The sequence below is a fragment of the Rhamphochromis longiceps genome, linkage group LG2, assembly GCF_057381845.1.
Source record: "Rhamphochromis longiceps isolate RC_006_pf linkage group LG2, R_longiceps_female_GT1.1, whole genome shotgun sequence".
In the NCBI taxonomy this organism is placed as follows: domain Eukaryota; kingdom Metazoa; phylum Chordata; class Actinopteri; order Cichliformes; family Cichlidae; genus Rhamphochromis; species Rhamphochromis longiceps.
Genome location: NC_140558.1, coordinates 17,520,573 through 17,528,568, shown reverse-complemented (window position 1 = coordinate 17,528,568; position 7,996 = coordinate 17,520,573). Strand labels below are relative to the sequence as shown.

Here is a 7,996-nt window from a genome sequence, read left to right as displayed (position 1 = left end):
TCATTATGTGAATAACTTGGAAATCTTAGCTCAAACAGCTGCTGTTAGGTTTGTAGCATAAACCTATTCGCTGGAACGTTAAGACAATATAATTACACTGCTAAGCAAGACACAAATAGGCAAAGTTCTTCATGTTACTCGTGCACGGGAGAGAACCGGACAACCGCTTGACTCCAGTTGGTCTCGTCCGTCCTCCTGTAACACTGCCCTTTTATTGAGGTTACATGAATATGCATAGGTTCATTAACATACGACGTCTACATACAAACAAAGAGTACCTTGCCTGTGTGTGTGTGTGTGTGTGTGTGTGTGTGTGTGTGTGTGTGTGTGTGTGTGTGTGTGTGTGTGTTGCTGATCAAAGGGTTAAACATCCTTGGTCAGGAAGAGGGTAGCCTCCCCCTCACCCTAGATGGTTCATCCTAGATAACACGGTGAGGAAGTCCTGCAGTTCATCTAAACAAAGAGCACTTAGACTAGAACAGACGTAGCTACGTTAATCCTACCATAAAACAATAAGACACGGTATGACCTCTCATGCTCCCAAAGTGCTGTCTAATACACACAAAGTTTGCAGACTATCAAGGATCAAAACCTCTACCAATCTACAACTAATTACAAAACTCTAAGCATATATAAGTAAATATTTCTAAGCATAAATGACAATCAACAATACAAATCTAACATTTCCCCCCTTTTTGACCTTTATGCTTAAAAAGTTCCCAGGTATGAATACCTCATGTCTGACAGTTTCAATGCAAACCTTTTTATACTCAGCATATGTCAAATCACCCTAAATTACTGAAAAGGTACACAGTTTAATAAATGTATTAGCAGTTACCCCATTCATTGAGCTCATCTCATGGCAAACTACATCTTACGAGCAACCAAAGAAATTGTTAATTTAATAGTGAAACTAAAAAAGTAACATTTTCAAAAACATCTCAGCTTGGTGGTGCTTCCTCCGGGTGTGCACATCACATGTCTCTCTGCAGAGTGGTTTAAGCTCTGCAGGGCGTCATGAATGTCTCTTCCAGTTGTTTCCATCACTGTCCATAGGACCAGAGTCCAAATGTATGTAGAATAGACATTCAAACATACCAGTTGGTTTTGTTGTTCGTCAACATGGGTCTCAGCTATTTCCAAGCTGCAGACCTCTCAGCACTCTAGTTTTATGGCCTCTTACCAGCCCCCATCACCTGACTTCAGACCTTCGTCTTGTGAGGGGGATATTTATGACTCCTTAATTGTCCACGCTCTGCAGAGAAACACCTCTGTGGAAAGGGTGCAGGGTTCAGTTGTCTTACTGCTGTTATGATCCCAGCAGCCTTCAGAGTGTCATCGTATGCACAGTATAGTGGCACAGCATTAGGTGATGTTCATAGGAAACTGCTGTCATCACCACCATAGCTTCTGGTTCCTGTGCTTTCATAGAATCATGATGTCATCCCCGAACTCCTTCTGCGCTGTCGATGGAGCTTGGCACGCTCCCCTCATCCCACGAGTTTTCATGTTCCAACGCTGCTGCAGGTTTAAGGCAGAGCACGTCGTACACCTTAGTTGTCTTCCTCAGCGTCAATATTGAATCTTTCATTTTATTTAAAATCTCCTGGAAGCTCAGTAGCACAGCTCTCTGTGTGATGTCTGCTGTGCTGAAGATGATCTCTGATCCTCCTGAAGCCTCTCTCCTGGCCTCAGCTCCCATCTTGTGGACGACCCTCTCCTCTATTTTGCAGGCAGTTTCATGGTCCTTGCTGTGGCTCCAAGGTCTGATCTCATGATGGGCCCCAACCAGCTTGACCTTTGACCTCAACCACTGCCTGGCTGTCGGCTATGCCTGGAATGGTTCACGCTTCTCACTGGGCCTCTGAAGATTTCTCAGGAGATTACTGCTGCACCTGTATTTCCTTGCTAAGAAGAAAAACTTCTATTTGGAGAGCATGTCAACAATCATCAAACCACATTCTTTAGTTCAGTGAACTTCACTTATAGGCCATCAAAGCCTCATCTGAACATGGATGCACCACTTGCATAGGTTTAATATTTGTAAATAAAACGGCTAATCACACAAATCACTGCAACAATAATAGTAAACATTGTTTAATGTTAATCCTTGCACTCCACCTCTTGACGCATGGACATTCCCATGCGTCAACTCACCAAACCTGGATCCCTGTCTTAAAGAAAAAGATTAGCTAGATCATGTCCCAGGCAACATCAGGGCATCTCCTCTGGAGTAGCTCCGTAACCCTGCAATAAAAGATGTTAGCGTGTGTTGCATATTAAGTTTGCTTAACACCTGGCTCTCCCAGGAGCCTGCATACACACCATCACGGCCTGGAAAGCAAAATCTGGAAGTGAAATCAAACTTCATACCTGTAAACAATTGTATCATAAGAGTAATAAGCATTCAACATCAGCAAGACAAGTGTCATGTGCAGGTTTTCTCAAATCAGTAACTACAACTATTACCCTAATTCACCTCAGACATGGATTATCCCATGTACTCTGTTAACATTAATGTAATCAGTGACTTCTCTTAAGCAAAGTCACTCCACTCATATATTATTATTATGGGTTCAAAAGTGGCCAGCAAATGAGCCCATAATAAACTATTCCATAAATACCGTAATTTCTTATTTGTTTTACCCATGTCACTTGTCCGCTTCAGCTGAATCTACCACAGCATTCTCAAAGAAACAAACATTAGCAATACACATTGACTGTGGTCAGACGGAGGTCAGACACAGGTCAACGGATTCTAGAGGTGCCATAAAACACCATTAAGTTAACACTCGCTGTGGAAACAGTAACACTGGTCTCATCACAGTATGTCTCAAACTATATTAATTTCTCCATCAACATATGCCTGTAACTACAGTTTTCTTCACACATAAACCCAGAAATCTCGTAGTAGAGAAACATTAGCCAGTATTCCTATAAATCACATGATCAAACACATGAAGAACCATAATGCTGTAAAAACGAAAATGCAAATGTTAGCGCTTGCGCAGGCGTATGCATACTTTGTCACAGATATCTCTGTGAGCACACAAGCTAGTGAATGACGCACACATAGTAAATTCACAGACACAGAAAATGGCATTTAAAATGTTAAATCATCACGCAACCTCGAGTGTTGCTGTCATCTTTCTGCTCCTGTAAAGGGAAGCACACACAGACTCATCTGCACCCCTGCCAGGCGGGGGTCAACTTCACACAGTCGTGTTACATCAGTAAAGTCTTGTCAGCTTTTGTCAGCTTTTACCAGTCAGTCAGTTTGTTTTCCTTTCACTCACTCATTCATGCATTCATTCTTTCTTTCTTTGCTGATAGTGGAACCTATCGTCGCATTTAGTTTCCACTCTCAGCAAAATGACGTCATTTCAAAAAGAAAAAGAAGAACTTTAGTTTGGATTACATCGCTGAATCCTTTTGGACTGGGACTGTCATTTAATAATTGTCCCAAATAAGTGGCTTTCTCCAGAGTCCATTTAAATGTGGAGAACTCACTTGGCACAATTTTCTCGACGACGTGTAGCGCTTTTAATTCCCGACGTGCAGATCTGCTTAAAGAACAGAGATTATCAAACAAAACTTTCAGTGCACTGTGAAAGTATCAAAATAAAAAGGCCTTGTTAAGTCATGACACAAGCTCCTCATCTCAGGAGGGTAAATCATACCATTAGCATGGTTCATCATACCATCATACTAATCGGCAGGCTCAACTTCACAACAAAAGAAAAATCATCAGCTAGATTCACTCCAAATCAACCATCAGCTGCACAACACACAACATAATCCTAATGTCTTATTAGCTATGAGTTTAATTACCAGGTCTGTGCTCTTCACTCATTTAGGCCACAGATCTATTCTATTCAATTTTCCTTTTCCCTTCATCATAAAACATGTGACATGCTGTCATGCACTTCACAAAACAGTCTGTTCTGACGTATTCAGAGTTGTGTATCTAAATACAGGATTCACTCGCACATCAAAGCAGGAAACTCAGTGTTTTAGAGTCTCTACTCAACACACAACAACTCCAACACATCTCATTCACTCATACTAGAATTCAGTCACCTTTCATTAATCTAAAACCAATCAACTAATTTGCATATCAGCTATTAACCCACCAAGTTGACAGGACGACAGAAAAGCATGTTCAAAATAGTATCACAAAAGACAATTTCCCTCATACAGTAAATTACATGTGCTGCCTCAATCAAGCAGGAAGCTTCTCCCAATTTACCATTTTAACAACTAAATTTATTGTCTGATCACTGGTTGGTCAAACCAGGATCTTTTTTCTCACAAAAGTTAAATTGTTGTCCTGCAACTTGGAGAGTCAATTTTTTTTCTTTAGGATAAATTCAGCATTTGATAACAAGTGTCTGCTAAATTGACACTATTTTAACACTGATGAAAGATAACAAGCTAATTTTCATTACATGTGTTTGTGTTATTAGGCAGGTCTAATGCATGTCTGTGGAGCTGCATCTCCAGCAGAGCATGTTCTTAAAGCTGCCTTTCCTACACACTTCTCTGCTATTATTTAATCATTTCTTAACTAATGTGCTATGAGTCTTCATGAGTCATTTTGTGTTTGGAATTGTTAGTAGGGTTAATGCATGTTCTGCTTGTGTGTGTGTGATTTTGTATATGTTTCTATTTTCGCAATGTTTCAGACTCCGTCTCAATTTTCCAACTTAAGCAGTCAGTTTTCTTTTCCCCAGGTTTGCTAACCCAAATTTTGATTTCCCACATTAAATAATTCCTATGTGTTCTCACCTAGTCTTCTCACTCTGTTGTCCTCTCCCACTTCAACAGTCCAACAGCCGGCAGTTCTCCTTCAGCTTTGTCCTGTGTCCCACTGTCTCTTCTTGCCATTTTACTCCACAGGTGGCAAATGTCAAACTCCAACTGTTCAGTTCTCCTCAAACGTTTTCTTCACATGCACAGTGAAGTCACAGCCACTCTCACTATTGTCCTCTGATGCGGTTGACTTCGTGCTAGTGGCTGAAGTGCTGCTGCTGCTGCCTTCCTGGGCGACTTCTCAGCAGCTGCTGCCGGTTTCTTGGCTTTGGCCGCGGCGGGCGTCTTAGCTTTGGTCTCAGTAACCCTGTTCATCTTGAAGGATCCGGAGGCCCCGGTGCCCTTGGTCTGCACCAGAGTGCCCTTCGCCACCAGACTCTTGATGGCGGTCTTGACACGGGCCTTGTTCTTGTCCACATCGTAGCCTCCGGCAGCCAGAGCCTTCTTGAGGGCGGCCACGGACAGGCCGTTGCGCTCCTTGGAAGCGGCCACGGCTTTCACAATCAGCTCGCCCACGCTGAGGCTGACCTTCTTGGGCTTGGAAGTCATCGTCTTCTTCTTCTTGGCCTGAACCTCGGCGCAGGGCGCAGGGCGTGTTTATGATGGAGCCTTTCCCACCACAGCGCTGGCACGTTGAACGCATCATGAAGGGTCCATTTCTTTCATGTCGCTAGCCAGCATGCTAGCTGCATGTGGCTTGCCCGAGTCACTCAGTCCTTTTTGAGCATTTCAACATGCTGCCACCGCCATCTTGCTCGCCCCTCCGTGGAAGTCATCCAATCAGACAGGAAGATGGGTTTGCTTTCTTCTGCTGCTGTTTATCCACATTGCTGCTGCTTTGCTGGGACTTTTTGTGCTCAGGACTTGCTGCTGTCTCTTTATCATGGAGCTGCATTCCTTATCTTCAGGGAGGAGTGAGCTCGCTTGTGAGGTTGAGAAACACATGGCACTGTAAATAAGTCAGCCAGAAACTTGGCCTGCATGTTTCCAATGATGTTAAACTATAACTTTCTTCCGACCGCTGCATGTGGAAAATTGATTCAGGTCTGCTTTTCACCTGAAAGTGACAACTAAGACATTTCATTATTATCATCACTGCTTAATCAACACATATCTCTCTCTCTCTCTCGCTCTGTGTTTTTGTGAACGGTCCTTTCTTAAAAGCAGAAAATGAAATTATAGTTGTTTTTTTTTTTTTTTTTTTGGTTGATCAACACAAAACCTTTTTCCTATGATTATTTTTTTCTACAATATAAATTCTCCCTCTTATTCACTCTTTTTTTTTATTTTTTTATTTACAATAGCTGGTGACCTGCAAAATCACCGCTGTCACTCACAATCAAAGGCAATTACTCTTGCACAGTGCACAAAAACACTGTGATGTCAGACACATTCACACTCACTTTGTCATCTGCAAAAATAAATCACATGGCTGATGATATGTGCCATGGTGATCCGTAAATATGATCACCAGTTTATTTAACTATTTTTCAACCCAACAAACAAATAATCAAAAACATGATGCTGATGTTATGAACACTCTACACACAAGTCAAGATGCAAGAAAACTGCTCATGGAAACGTTGCACACTCCAGTTATCACAGTTATCATAGCGCTGTTTCCCTCTCTTAGAGTAGTTCTCAGACAGCTCTCGATCTGATAATGTGTAGCCTGCTCATCAGCTCAGAAGAAAAAAAAAAAAAAAACTGCAACGCAACATCACACAGTAGTTGCTCTGCCCACAGCGGCAAAGTCTTACACTTTCATATTCAACTCAGCTTCTCCATCATGTACTTTTAGATGTTTCATACAGGGTTGAGCATATTAGTTGTTTTCACAGATGTGCTCTATATCTCAACAATGGCTCATAATAAGACGAAAGTCTTCCACACAGGTCAAGTGCCTCTATGCACTTCAGTAGTTTAAATATTTACCTATATCACTTCACCTCACATGTCATCGTACTGAATTTAAGCAATCACAAGCGTAATGTAGATGACTTTTAACAACTATCCACCTCAATTACGTCTATGGTCTGGCACACAGGCTGAAGAGTTAACGTTTTGTGTCAGCAAGGGGTGGGGGGACAGCCACCCACCAGAGCATAGCTGCTGATGTGGGCTGGCCTTCTCCACACGCTCTTCAAGGCTGGTGTGTTTTCTGAAAACTTCTAACATTTTAATCTCTTCCATTTTTAAGCCTGCGATTAACCGCACGGCTCAGGTCCGCGTGAAACCCGCGTGACCGCGCTCGCGTGAACCCGCGCAGCTGTGGAGCCGTCGCTCTCTCTCTTTTTTACATAAATACTTTGTGCTGCCAGGAGCAAAGTCCAGCACAAACGTCTGTCTCCCTCCGACTCACTCTTGGTTGCTTAGAAACCCATGATAACAACAACAGTCGGTGTCACAGACCACATGTTCTGCTCCGCACACACTCACACAACAACAACAACGACGACGACGACGACGACAAAAACAACACAAAATAGGCCTATCGTCCAGCACAATCTGGACCCCGCGGAACTTCTCAACGCCCCACAAAGCGGCGGAGAACTCACCTCTAGCCACACAAAGTAGCGAGGAACCTCTTGCTCCACAAAGTAGCAAGGAACCCGGGTATCGCTACACAAAGTAGCGAACTTCTCAACGCCTCACACAGTGGCGGAGACTGCACAACGACACGGTTATAGAGTCGGCCTCTTCTCAACGCCTCACACAGTGGCGGAGACTGCACAACGACACGGTTATAGAGTCGGCCTCTTCTCAACGCCTCACACAGTGGCGGAGACTGCACAACGACACGGTTATAGAGTCGGCCTCTTTAAACTTACTTGGCGTTGCTTAGAGTGTAATATCAGCCCGAATCCCGCCGACCGTCATTCATCGAGGAGAAAAGACAGACCGCGAATCCACAGGAACTTCCCGGCTGACGTCAGGCTTTCAGCGTGCCTCTCCTCCCCTCGGTGAATGCGATTCCAGGGCTCCGGCATCGAAGGACCAATTAATGTTAGGTTTGTAGCATAAACCTATTCGCTGGAACGTTAAGACAATATAATTACACTGCTAAGCAAGACACAAATAGGCAAAGTTCTTCATGTTACTCGTGCACGGGAGAGAACCGGACAACCGCTTGACTCCAGTTGGTCTCGTCCGTCCTCCTGTAACACTGCCCTTTTATTGAGGT

The 7,996-nt window shown here is 43.4% G+C and overlaps 1 pseudogene; it reads right to left on the bottom strand.

Moving 5' to 3' along the window:
- Window positions 1–234: 234 nt before the first annotated feature.
- LOC146677123 (histone H1-like) lies at window positions 235–5,575 on the bottom strand (annotated as a pseudogene).
- Window positions 5,576–7,996: the final 2,421 nt, after the last annotated feature.